Consider the following 14,442-nt stretch of genomic DNA (forward strand, 5'->3'; position numbering starts at 1 on the left):
CTTGTCGCCAGCCCTGCCAGCCGTCTCTTCACGCTACCTTTCCGATGCGACAAAGATGTTTCCACAATGACTTAAATCTGTTGTAATAAACAAAAGATACGATATTAGGGAACTCAGTTTGAAGAAGCGTGTGCCAAGGAAGATTTCCAAAGTGTCTCTGGAAATAACAAAACAGTATTAAGCGGCAGAAATGTTCCGAAATACGTCCGGGCTTATTGTTTTGTAGCAGTGTACACGTGCAAATTTGTAAACAAAAATTCTGTGTCTTCTGTCCTTGGTTTCGCACCTTTCCATGGCACGGCACAGCGCTGCTCTAGTAGCTCCGAACGGCCGCCCACGGCGTCTCGGACACGCCGGTCAGGCCCGCGCCCGTCTCGCAGATGTTTCTCGTGCTTGTGCTGTCATATGGGCCGCGACCCGAGCGGCAGCGAGCGGCAGTCGAGCAAAGTCGGGACAAGTCGGGACGGGAGGGGGGACAGGCGCGAATGCAAATGCACCGCGCAAATTACGCATAAATCTGGAAGCGCGGCGTGTGTCAGGCAGGTGAGAAAGCTTCCGTCGGTCCAGCAGGACACTGCAACACCCCGCGCAGTGCCCCCGCCGCCCAGCCGCGCGCAAGCCCTGCGCCGGATAACAGGAACAAGGCGCGTCGCCAGTGGGTGTCGGAGGCCGCACGCACCAAACGAATGACAGGCGGTGCATCGAGCAGCTGTGTTGTGCGTCTCACCTACGTTCGGCAGTCGCCTATGAGACGCCGAGGCGAGCGCGCACTCCGCGCCACCTTCGAGGTGGAAAGACGCGCTTTGCGTCAAATGTGCCACGGAAAGCGGCGATTGCGTGTGTTGGGAGAAGAGGCGAATGCTTCCTCCGTGGTGCGGCTACAGTATAAGGACGCCAACGGCCATACCATGTTGACTACACCGGTTCTCGTCCGATCACCGAAGTTAAGCAACATCGGGCGCGGTTAGTACTTGGATGGGTGACCGCCTGGGAACACCGCGTGGCTGGCTGCCCGCCTGGCAACACGTGTGCCGCTCGCTATTGTGCGTCCCAGGTAGTCGAGGATTACCGGCCGCCGAGCCGTCCCCGCCCGACATCCTACCGCGCCGCGCCCGCGCCCGCCGCCTGCCGGCTCCCGCGCCGCGCCTGCCGTAGCCGTTTCGCCGTAGGCGATCGTGTTTCAACGATTTGGTGAGTGCTCTACGAAAAAAAATGACAACGTTTAATCGCTCAAGTACGACGATTCAGTGCGCGTTTGATCGTGAACACGAACGGCCGTCCTCTTTCGATATAGAGGAGTGGATGTTTCACGAACTTAAAATTCAGGAGGACGAATTAGAGGGGTTGCAGCTTGATTTCACGCTGCTTAGCCTCTTTCTGAAGTTGAAAACGGACGTGAGATGCGAGACGCTTGTAAACGTAAGCGGTGGTGTAAGAAAATTTAAACACAGAGATGGCCGCGTCAGCGATGTAAAAATAACGTACGCCGGACACGGCGTGAGGAACATAAAGGTGTATAACCTCCCCTTCGAGGTGCCAAATGAGGAAGTCGCACGCTACTTCAAGCTGTACGGTGAGGTTCTCTCTGTAACGAGAGACTTCTGGGGTACTGGGCACCGGTATAAAGTGGACTCTGGTGTTAGGTCCGTCAGGATGGTCCTACGAAAACACGTGCCGTCGTTTATTGTAATAGGAGGACACAGAGGTGTTGTCCAATATAGCGGACAACCACCGACGTGCTCCATCTGCAGTTCGACTGAACACATGAGGAGCAGCTGCCCCAAAAATAAGAGAGTGGCTCAGCTGCCGCGCGAAAACGCGGACAACGCAGCGGAGCAGGCGGCAAGTTACGCCGGAATTTTGTCGGGCCAGAGCCCGCGCGCCAACGACGAGCCTGCCGTAGCGGAAGCAGCGGTGGCTGCCGCGCCAGCCGAGGCCGCCCAGCCGGCAACACCGGCCCCAGCAGCGGCCGCCGCGGTCAGCGCAGGGGAGAAGCGGCACCTGAGCTCCGACTCGGACAACGAGACCACAATGGAGGCCGAGCCGGCGGCCGCCCCCTCCCCCGCCGCCCGGCGGCTGAAGGTCACGCACGCCGCCGCGCCCGCCCAGCCGTCAGCTGAGGCTGTCATTCACGGCAGCCAGCTGGCCGGGCCCAGCGCAGAGGCCACGCCCACCTCGTACACCGAGGCGCGCGAGATCGCCATCAAGAAGCAGGTGACCAAACTCGCCCGCATCTTGAAGGAGTCCGACGACGAACCGAAGGAGTCTAACGAGCAGCCGCAACCGGCGTCCAAAGCCAAAAGACGGCGCAACAGGCGGCGAAGCCGCAGCAGCAGCTCAAACGACGAGAGGATGGAGACCTCCGACGGGGAAGCGTCGGACATCTCGCCCGAAAACGCGCGAAAACAAACCACCGAACCGGAGGACCTAGTCCTACGGCCGGACCGCCCACAGCAAGTTCAACCCCCGCCTCCACATAGCGCTTAAATGCAGGAACGCTCTGGCTATAACGTCATCACGTGCAATGTCAATAAAATGAATTCGGTTGTGAAGATAGACGCCCTCACGGAGTTCCTGCAGCACCGAGCTGCCGATGTAGCGATATTACAAGAAGTCGTCACCACGGACTTGGAACAAGTACCGGGATTCGACGTCTTCACAAACATTGACGCAGAAACGAGAACTGGCACTGCTGTAATGGTGAGGAATGGTATCGACACAGAGGACATCAAGACCCTGACTGACGGCCGTGGAATAGCAATCAAAATAGCTGGGACGTACTTTGTCAACATCTATGCGCCGTCAGGCACAGAAAACAAGAGGGCCAGAAGCCAGTTCTTCAATGAAGATATTTGTGCACTCCTTCCACGCAACAACAGCAATGTTGTGCTGGGAGGCGATTTCAACTGCGTGTCTGCTCCGGAAGATCAAGTCCCGGTACCTAATCTGTGCATGGAGCTGCAGGAACTGCTAAGAAAACTGAATCTACGTGACTCTTGGCGTCTATTATATCCCAACACAACGGAATTCACGTACTTCCACAACCGCGGAAGAAGCAGGCTTGACAGGATTTATGTGACCAGAGAGTTGGCCGCCTCTGTATCACGTGTGGAAGTCTGCCCTGTGATCTTCTCCGACCACTGTGCCTACATTTGCAAGCTCCAGCTGCCAACGAATAAAATATCAGGAGGAAGATCAGCGTGGAAACTTAACACGGAACATCTAAGTGACGCCAAACTTCAGCAGGAGATAGCGCTCACACTAGAAGAAAGTTTACAGACGCGACGACACTATCCGTCCACCACACAATGGTGGGTCGCATCTGGAAAACCACACATAAGGAAGACGCTGATAAGGCACAGTGCGGAAAAGGCTTTCTGGAGGAAGAGCACGGCAGACTTTTACACGCAGTGTCTGAAGGACGCGCTCAACTGTCCTCCAGACGACGACCTGCTTCTCACGCGAGTGAGAGGAATAAAGGCGCGACTACTGAATATCAGGCGTCAACAAATGAAAGGCGTCGTCGTCCGCAGCCAGACACACGGCGCCACTGAAGACGAACCTGCCACACTGCACCACCTGCACAGGGAGAGGGAGAGGGCACAAAACAGAACTGTAAGAGAGCTTAGCGACGCAGCTGGCCGCAAAATAACAACTAGGAGGGACATGATGCGTCACGTAGAAGACCACTTCTCTGATCTCTTCAAGGCAGAGGAACCAGATGACGCAGAAACAGCAAGAATACTACAAGGAACGCGCAGACGGCTGAACGACACCGATCGCGCTTTGCTGACGGAAGCCGTGTCAGAGGATGAAGTGAGAGCCGTCCTCAACACCTGCGCCAACGGCAAAGCTCCAGGAGCGGACGGATTACCGTCAGAATTCTACGCCACCTGCTGGGACAAAGTAGGTGGAATAATAACAGCAATTGTCAACGAAATTCTGGACGGGAAGGAGATACCACCTCCGTTCCTGGAAGGGACCATCACTCTGATACCGAAAAATAAGGCGCCAAAAACGTTAACAGACTTCCGCCCAATTACCCTCCTAAATGCGGACTACAAGCTCGTAGCGAAATGCGTCGCGGAAAATATGAAGCTCGCCCTCAAAAAAGCAATCAGCCCATGGCAGACATGTGCAGTGTTAGGCAGAAACATTTTCGACGCCGTCTGCACGTACAGAGACGTTATAGCCCACGCCGCATCCAACAGAGCGACTGCAGCGATCATCTCTGTAGACTTCCAAAAGGCCTTCGACAGGATCGGTCACCGGTACCTGCTGATGACCTTGGCAAGACTGGGTTTTGGCTCCAAATTCGCTCAAGTCATCAAAAACATGTTAACAAATGCCACGTCAAGAGTTACTGTAAATGGCTGGACATCTACGCCAATAAAACTGGGGAAATCTGTGAGGCAAGGGTGCCCACTGTCGATGGCACTATTCACAGTAGCCCTCGACCCAGTCCTCAGGAAACTCGCTGCCACCGTCAACGGCTACAAGCTGAACGATATAAACGTGACATGTATGGCATATGCCGATGACTTGAGCATTTTCGTGGACGGTAAAGAGGACATCGACAAAGTCCTCCCAATAATAGAGTCTTTTGGGAAGGCATCTGGGGCGAAAACCAACCCCAAAAAAACCGTGCTCGTCCCGATAGGGAACGGGAAACTGAGAGAGGCCAGACCATGGTACCAGGTGACCGACAAATATAAAGTTCTAGGTGTTCAGCTGCAGGCCAGCCCACTCAAAATGGCCGCAGAGAACTGGCGGAACATCCTGAACACCACGAGAGGACTCGTCAGGACACACGCCAACAGAAACCTGACGTTGGATCAGAAAACACAGCTGATCAACGAAACGATCCTGGCGAAGGCTTGGTACATGGCACAAGTCATGAACGTACCAACAGAAATAGGGAAGTCTATAGGAAGCGCTGTATACTACCTGCTGTGGAGGCGGGAAATTCTCAAAGTGTCGCAAGCCACCAGCACTCTCCCTAGAGAAGAAGGGGGGCTGGGCCTGATAGATGTCACGAGAAAATGCGCGGCACTGTTGCTCCACCGAGCTCTACAAATGGAGGACAGAAGTGTAGACTGTACCACGTCGTCTCTACTGAAAGAACACAGACCCGATTCCGGGGAAGCGCCGGTAGATGTCAGTAGAATACCCTACAAGATGCGCTACTTGAAGCAGATAGTAATGGACAGTAGCTACATCTCATCCACGCTAGCAGTGAAAGAGATGAGAACTGCAGCGAAAATCTATCGTGCACTGAGAGGCAAACAAGGAAGAAGCAGAACAGAGACGAATCTTCCAGACCACGACTGGCCACAAGTCTGGAAGAATCTCTCTGAGAAAGCCATACCTCCGGAAGCTAGAGACACGTGGTACAAAGTCGTACACAACAAGATACCAACGAACGAGCGGCTAGCGCGCATCGGCATGCGTGAGTCGCCGCACTGCGAAGCGTGCAACGAGATCGACACCGTGGAACACCGCTTCACATGTCCGACAAGTCAGGCGATATGGGAGACGTGCAGGAAAATGGTGGCACTCATGAACAGGGTGGACCACCGAACTATAGAAGCCACAGCCCTCACCATCCCGGCTGCAAATTGTTTTCCACGTCCCAAACGCGTCGCGACCATGTGGACGTTCGCGATGACAGCGCACGCCATAATCGCGAAAAAACAAACGGACGGAGTGCAGTTCCTCACCGATCTCTGGGAGGAACACAAGCGAGCCAAGCGGAAAAACAACTACAGGCAGACGTTCCAGAACTACCTACAGATAGCGCTGGACGCCGCCTTCAAGGACGCCCTCCGTCCCCACACGCCACGACCGCCGCCGCCGCCGCCGCCGCCGCCGCCGCCGACGCCGCCGACGCCGCCGGCGCCGCCGACACCGCTGCCGCCACACCACGCCCCCCCCTAGTCCTCCACGCCTCCGTCGTCACCGATGCAGAGACCCTCCAACGCCCCCAAAGTGTTGTGTGTTAAATGTGAGTTCGGTGTAAAATTTGTGCAGTGCAACAACAGTGTCCGCAGTGCTACGGCTACACATATAGGGCACATCCAGGTAGCGTTCTTAAGAATGTGCGAAACATCACTACGCCGAAGATGACTATGTGAGTAGAATAACAAAAGAAACATCTATATTCAATCCCTATTTAATCATGTTAAGCTTATCTAGAATATAGTTGTCCACTTATAGAAATATTCCTTAATTACGTTTCAAATGTGTTCCATATCGCCCTCTCACTCTCTCTCTCTCTCTCTCTCTCTCTCTCTCTCTCTCTCTTTCTCTATTACTCTCTCTCTCTCTCCCTCTCTCGCTCTCTTCCCCTCAACCACCATCTCGTGGACACCTCGCTATATATATATATAATATTCATTCATACATATTTGTCATTGTCCTTTGTCTCTTAAATGTAAGCCTTAGCCAATAAGACATCTCTAATAATAGTTACAAGCCACATAATGGCACCAGACCAAAAACTCGACCTAAAGTAAAGAACTTAGAAGTGTTTGAATCAATAACCCATAAAATTTAACAAAAACGCAAACAAAACTGAAAAATGAAATATTCTTGCTCCACTGACTTACAAATCAGTGCAACAGTGCAAATCAACCTGCAAATGCACAAAATATAATGAAACAGACAATTGCAACAAAGTTACATATCAGTAAAGAAAAGAAAAAGACTCGATAACTAACTGAAATTGAAATTGAAAATACCTTGGAATCTCATGACTGTATTTGTTATTTTGTAAATAAAAGTTTATTACGTTTAAAAAAAAAAAAAAAAAAAAAAAAAAAACGTGCTGTTGGCTCTTTCTCATTTTTTCATTTTTACGTCGCTACACCTGCCAGGCCTCTTTTCATAATAACTTTCAGGTGTCGACAAAGATGCTTCCACAAGCATTTTAAAGTACTGTATTAAACGTAAGATACGAAATTACGGTAATGAACTCGGTTTGAGTAAGAATGCGCGAAGGAAGAGTGCTAGGAACTCGTTGAAAATGACAAAACACTACCAATCGACAGATGTGTTCTTGAAATGCGCCAGAGCCTACTGTTACGCAGCAGTGCTAAATTCCGAAAAGTAACTAAATAAATAAATAAATAAAAAAAAACCAACCGTTCTCGTGCCATCACCCAAGTTAAGCAACAACGTTAGTATTCGGATCGGCGACTGCCTGGGACCTCTGGCTGTCTTCATATTTTGCTTTCTTGTCGCCAGCCCTGCCAGCCGTCTCTTCACGCTACCTTTCCGATGCGACAAAGATGTTTCCACAATGACTTAAATCTGTTGTAATAAACAAAAGATACGATATTAGGGAACTCAGTTTGAAGAAGCGTGTGCCAAGGAAGATTTCCAAAGTGTCTCTGGAAATAACAAAACAGTATTAAGCGGCAGAAATGTTCCGAAATACGTCCGGGCTTATTGTTTTGTAGCAGTGTACACGTGCAAATTTGTAAACAAAAATTCTGTGTCTTCTGTCCTTGGTTTCGCACCTTTCCATGGCACGGCACAGCGCTGCTCTAGTAGCTCCGAACGGCCGCCCACGGCGTCTCGGACACGCCGGTCAGGCCCGCGCCCGTCTCGCAGATGTTTCTCGTGCTTGTGCTGTCATATGGGCCGCGACCCGAGCGGCAGCGAGCGGCAGTCGAGCAAAGTCGGGACAAGTCGGGACGGGAGGGGGGACAGGCGCGAATGCAAATGCACCGCGCAAATTACGCATAAATCTGGAAGCGCGGCGTGTGTCAGGCAGGTGAGAAAGCTTCCGTCGGTCCAGCAGGACACTGCAACACCCCGCGCAGTGCCCCCGCCGCCCAGCCGCGCGCAAGCCCTGCGCCGGATAACAGGAACAAGGCGCGTCGCCAGTGGGTGTCGGAGGCCGCACGCACCAAACGAATGACAGGCGGTGCATCGAGCAGCTGTGTTGTGCGTCTCACCTACGTTCGGCAGTCGCCTATGAGACGCCGAGGCGAGCGCGCACTCCGCGCCACCTTCGAGGTGGAAAGACGCGCTTTGCGTCAAATGTGCCACGGAAAGCGGCGATTGCGTGTGTTGGGAGAAGAGGCGAATGCTTCCTCCGTGGTGCGGCTACAGTATAAGGACGCCAACGGCCATACCATGTTGACTACACCGGTTCTCGTCCGATCACCGAAGTTAAGCAACATCGGGCGCGGTTAGTACTTGGATGGGTGACCGCCTGGGAACACCGCGTGGCTGGCTGCCCGCCTGGCAACACGTGTGCCGCTCGCTATTGTGCGTCCCAGGTAGTCGAGGATTACCGGCCGCCGAGCCGTCCCCGCCCGACATCCTACCGCGCCGCGCCCGCGCCCGCCGCCTGCCGGCTCCCGCGCCGCGCCTGCCGTAGCCGTTTCGCCGTAGGCGATCGTGTTTCAACGATTTGGTGAGTGCTCTACGAAAAAAAATGACAACGTTTAATCGCTCAAGTACGACGATTCAGTGCGCGTTTGATCGTGAACACGAACGGCCGTCCTCTTTCGATATAGAGGAGTGGATGTTTCACGAACTTAAAATTCAGGAGGACGAATTAGAGGGGTTGCAGCTTGATTTCACGCTGCTTAGCCTCTTTCTGAAGTTGAAAACGGACGTGAGATGCGAGACGCTTGTAAACGTAAGCGGTGGTGTAAGAAAATTTAAACACAGAGATGGCCACGTCAGCGATGTAAAAATAACGTACGCCGGACACGGCGTGAGGAACATAAAGGTGTATAACCTCCCCTTCGAGGTGCCAAATGAGGAAGTCGCACGCTACTTCAAGCTGTACGGTGAGGTTCTCTCTGTAACGAGAGACTTCTGGGGTACTGGGCACCGGTATAAAGTGGACTCTGGTGTTAGGTCCGTCAGGATGGTCCTACGAAAACACGTGCCGTCGTTTATTGTAATAGGAGGACACAGAGGTGTTGTCCAATATAGCGGACAACCACCGACGTGCTCCATCTGCAGTTCGACTGAACACATGAGGAGCAGCTGCCCCAAAAATAAGAGAGTGGCTCAGCTGCCGCGCGAAAACGCGGACAACGCAGCGGAGCAGGCGGCAAGTTACGCCGGAATTTTGTCGGGCCAGAGCCCGCGCGCCAACGACGAGCCTGCCGTAGCGGAAGCAGCGGTGGCTGCCGCGCCAGCCGAGGCCGCCCAGCCGGCAACACCGGCCCCAGCAGCGGCCGCCGCGGTCAGCGCAGGGGAGAAGCGGCACCTGAGCTCCGACTCGGACAACGAGACCACAATGGAGGCCGAGCCGGCGGCCGCCCCCTCCCCCGCCGCCCGGCGGCTGAAGGTCACGCACGCCGCCGCGCCCGCCCAGCCGTCAGCTGAGGCTGTCATTCACGGCAGCCAGCTGGCCGGGCCCAGCGCAGAGGCCACGCCCACCTCGTACACCGAGGCGCGCGAGATCGCCATCAAGAAGCAGGTGACCAAACTCGCCCGCATCTTGAAGGAGTCCGACGACGAACCGAAGGAGTCTAACGAGCAGCCGCAACCGGCGTCCAAAGCCAAAAGACGGCGCAACAGGCGGCGAAGCCGCAGCAGCAGCTCAAACGACGAGAGGATGGAGACCTCCGACGGGGAAGCGTCGGACATCTCGCCCGAAAACGCGCGAAAACAAACCACCGAACCGGAGGACCTAGTCCTACGGCCGGACCGCCCACAGCAAGTTCAACCCCCGCCTCCACATAGCGCTTAAATGCAGGAACGCTCTGGCTATAACGTCATCACGTGCAATGTCAATAAAATGAATTCGGTTGTGAAGATAGACGCCCTCACGGAGTTCCTGCAGCACCGAGCTGCCGATGTAGCGATATTACAAGAAGTCGTCACCACGGACTTGGAACAAGTACCGGGATTCGACGTCTTCACAAACATTGACGCAGAAACGAGAACTGGCACTGCTGTAATGGTGAGGAATGGTATCGACACAGAGGACATCAAGACCCTGACTGACGGCCGTGGAATAGCAATCAAAATAGCTGGGACGTACTTTGTCAACATCTATGCGCCGTCAGGCACAGAAAACAAGAGGGCCAGAAGCCAGTTCTTCAATGAAGATATTTGTGCACTCCTTCCACGCAACAACAGCAATGTTGTGCTGGGAGGCGATTTCAACTGCGTGTCTGCTCCGGAAGATCAAGTCCCGGTACCTAATCTGTGCATGGAGCTGCAGGAACTGCTAAGAAAACTGAATCTACGTGACTCTTGGCGTCTATTATATCCCAACACAACGGAATTCACGTACTTCCACAACCGCGGAAGAAGCAGGCTTGACAGGATTTATGTGACCAGAGAGTTGGCCGCCTCTGTATCACGTGTGGAAGTCTGCCCTGTGATCTTCTCCGACCACTGTGCCTACATTTGCAAGCTCCAGCTGCCAACGAATAAAATATCAGGAGGAAGATCAGCGTGGAAACTTAACACGGAACATCTAAGTGACGCCAAACTTCAGCAGGAGATAGCGCTCACACTAGAAGAAAGTTTACAGACGCGACGACACTATCCGTCCACCACACAATGGTGGGTCGCATCTGGAAAACCACACATAAGGAAGACGCTGATAAGGCACAGTGCGGAAAAGGCTTTCTGGAGGAAGAGCACGGCAGACTTTTACACGCAGTGTCTGAAGGACGCGCTCAACTGTCCTCCAGACGACGACCTGCTTCTCACGCGAGTGAGAGGAATAAAGGCGCGACTACTGAATATCAGGCGTCAACAAATGAAAGGCGTCGTCGTCCGCAGCCAGACACACGGCGCCACTGAAGACGAACCTGCCACACTGCACCACCTGCACAGGGAGAGGGAGAGGGCACAAAACAGAACTGTAAGAGAGCTTAGCGACGCAGCTGGCCGCAAAATAACAACTAGGAGGGACATGATGCGTCACGTAGAAGACCACTTCTCTGATCTCTTCAAGGCAGAGGAACCAGATGACGCAGAAACAGCAAGAATACTACAAGGAACGCGCAGACGGCTGAACGACACCGATCGCGCTTTGCTGACGGAAGCCGTGTCAGAGGATGAAGTGAGAGCCGTCCTCAACACCTGCGCCAACGGCAAAGCTCCAGGAGCGGACGGATTACCGTCAGAATTCTACGCCACCTGCTGGGACAAAGTAGGTGGAATAATAACAGCAATTGTCAACGAAATTCTGGACGGGAAGGAGATACCACCTCCGTTCCTGGAAGGGACCATCACTCTGATACCGAAAAATAAGGCGCCAAAAACGTTAACAGACTTCCGCCCAATTACCCTCCTAAATGCGGACTACAAGCTCGTAGCGAAATGCGTCGCGGAAAATATGAAGCTCGCCCTCAAAAAAGCAATCAGCCCATGGCAGACATGTGCAGTGTTAGGCAGAAACATTTTCGACGCCGTCTGCACGTACAGAGACGTTATAGCCCACGCCGCATCCAACAGAGCGACTGCAGCGATCATCTCTGTAGACTTCCAAAAGGCCTTCGACAGGATCGGTCACCGGTACCTGCTGATGACCTTGGCAAGACTGGGTTTTGGCTCCAAATTCGCTCAAGTCATCAAAAACATGTTAACAAATGCCACGTCAAGAGTTACTGTAAATGGCTGGACATCTACGCCAATAAAACTGGGGAAATCTGTGAGGCAAGGGTGCCCACTGTCGATGGCACTATTCACAGTAGCCCTCGACCCAGTCCTCAGGAAACTCGCTGCCACCGTCAACGGCTACAAGCTGAACGATATAAACGTGACATGTATGGCATATGCCGATGACTTGAGCATTTTCGTGGACGGTAAAGAGGACATCGACAAAGTCCTCCCAATAATAGAGTCTTTTGGGAAGGCATCTGGGGCGAAAACCAACCCCAAAAAAACCGTGCTCGTCCCGATAGGGAACGGGAAACTGAGAGAGGCCAGACCATGGTACCAGGTGACCGACAAATATAAAGTTCTAGGTGTTCAGCTGCAGGCCAGCCCACTCAAAATGGCCGCAGAGAACTGGCGGAACATCCTGAACACCACGAGAGGACTCGTCAGGACACACGCCAACAGAAACCTGACGTTGGATCAGAAAACACAGCTGATCAACGAAACGATCCTGGCGAAGGCTTGGTACATGGCACAAGTCATGAACGTACCAACAGAAATAGGGAAGTCTATAGGAAGCGCTGTATACTACCTGCTGTGGAGGCGGGAAATTCTCAAAGTGTCGCAAGCCACCAGCACTCTCCCTAGAGAAGAAGGGGGGCTGGGCCTGATAGATGTCACGAGAAAATGCGCGGCACTGTTGCTCCACCGAGCTCTACAAATGGAGGACAGAAGTGTAGACTGTACCACGTCGTCTCTACTGAAAGAACACAGACCCGATTCCGGGGAAGCGCCGGTAGATGTCAGTAGAATACCCTACAAGATGCGCTACTTGAAGCAGATAGTAATGGACAGTAGCTACATCTCATCCACGCTAGCAGTGAAAGAGATGAGAACTGCAGCGAAAATCTATCGTGCACTGAGAGGCAAACAAGGAAGAAGCAGAACAGAGACGAATCTTCCAGACCACGACTGGCCACAAGTCTGGAAGAATCTCTCTGAGAAAGCCATACCTCCGGAAGCTAGAGACACGTGGTACAAAGTCGTACACAACAAGATACCAACGAACGAGCGGCTAGCGCGCATCGGCATGCGTGAGTCGCCGCACTGCGAAGCGTGCAACGAGATCGACACCGTGGAACACCGCTTCACATGTCCGACAAGTCAGGCGATATGGGAGACGTGCAGGAAAATGGTGGCACTCATGAACAGGGTGGACCACCGAACTATAGAAGCCACAGCCCTCACCATCCCGGCTGCAAATTGTTTTCCACGTCCCAAACGCGTCGCGACCATGTGGACGTTCGCGATGACAGCGCACGCCATAATCGCGAAAAAACAAACGGACGGAGTGCAGTTCCTCACCGATCTCTGGGAGGAACACAAGCGAGCCAAGCGGAAAAACAACTACAGGCAGACGTTCCAGAACTACCTACAGATAGCGCTGGACGCCGCCTTCAAGGACGCCCTCCGTCCCCACACGCCACGACCGCCGCCGCCGCCGCCGCCGCCGCCGCCGCCGACGCCGCCGACGCCGCCGGCGCCGCCGACACCGCTGCCGCCACACCACGCCCCCCCCTAGTCCTCCACGCCTCCGTCGTCACCGATGCAGAGACCCTCCAACGCCCCCAAAGTGTTGTGTGTTAAATGTGAGTTCGGTGTAAAATTTGTGCAGTGCAACAACAGTGTCCGCAGTGCTACGGCTACACATATAGGGCACATCCAGGTAGCGTTCTTAAGAATGTGCGAAACATCACTACGCCGAAGATGACTATGTGAGTAGAATAACAAAAGAAACATCTATATTCAATCCCTATTTAATCATGTTAAGCTTATCTAGAATATAGTTGTCCACTTATAGAAATATTCCTTAATTACGTTTCAAATGTGTTCCATATCGCCCTCTCACTCTCTCTCTCTCTCTCTCTCTCTCTCTCTCTCTCTCTCTTTCTCTATTACTCTCTCTCTCTCTCCCTCTCTCGCTCTCTTCCCCTCAACCACCATCTCGTGGACACCTCGCTATATATATATATAATATTCATTCATACATATTTGTCATTGTCCTTTGTCTCTTAAATGTAAGCCTTAGCCAATAAGACATCTCTAATAATAGTTACAAGCCACATAATGGCACCAGACCAAAAACTCGACCTAAAGTAAAGAACTTAGAAGTGTTTGAATCAATAACCCATAAAATTTAACAAAAACGCAAACAAAACTGAAAAATGAAATATTCTTGCTCCACTGACTTACAAATCAGTGCAACAGTGCAAATCAACCTGCAAATGCACAAAATATAATGAAACAGACAATTGCAACAAAGTTACATATCAGTAAAGAAAAGAAAAAGACTCGATAACTAACTGAAATTGAAATTGAAAATACCTTGGAATCTCATGACTGTATTTGTTATTTTGTAAATAAAAGTTTATTACGTTTAAAAAAAAAAAAAAAAAAAAAAAAAAAAAACGTGCTGTTGGCTCTTTCTCATTTTTTCATTTTTACGTCGCTACACCTGCCAGGCCTCTTTTCATAATAACTTTCAGGTGTCGACAAAGATGCTTCCACAAGCATTTTAAAGTACTGTATTAAACGTAAGATACGAAATTACGGTAATGAACTCGGTTTGAGTAAGAATGCGCGAAGGAAGAGTGCTAGGAACTCGTTGAAAATGACAAAACACTACCAATCGACAGATGTGTTCTTGAAATGCGCCAGAGCCTACTGTTACGCAGCAGTGCTAAATTCCGAAAAGTAACTAAATAAATAAATAAATAAAAAAAAACCAACCGTTCTCGTGCCATCACCCAAGTTAAGCAACAACGTTAGTATTCGGATCGGCGACTGCCTGGG

General features: G+C 52.2%; 2 non-coding genes across 2 annotated transcripts; both read left to right on the forward strand.

The window, feature by feature from the left end:
- Positions 1-893: 893 nt before the first annotated feature.
- LOC126102081 (5S ribosomal RNA) lies at positions 894-1,013 on the forward strand. The gene has a single exon (XR_007522775.1). It is a non-coding gene; the product is annotated as a 5S ribosomal RNA (ribosomal RNA).
- A 7,114-nt stretch (positions 1,014-8,127) lies between these two features.
- LOC126102083 (5S ribosomal RNA) lies at positions 8,128-8,247 on the forward strand. Its single transcript, XR_007522777.1, has one exon. It is a non-coding gene; the product is annotated as a 5S ribosomal RNA (ribosomal RNA).
- The last annotated feature ends 6,195 nt before the right edge of the window (positions 8,248-14,442 follow it).

Source organism: Schistocerca cancellata, chromosome 9 (assembly GCF_023864275.1).
Source record: "Schistocerca cancellata isolate TAMUIC-IGC-003103 chromosome 9, iqSchCanc2.1, whole genome shotgun sequence".
NCBI classification, from domain to species: domain Eukaryota; kingdom Metazoa; phylum Arthropoda; class Insecta; order Orthoptera; family Acrididae; genus Schistocerca; species Schistocerca cancellata.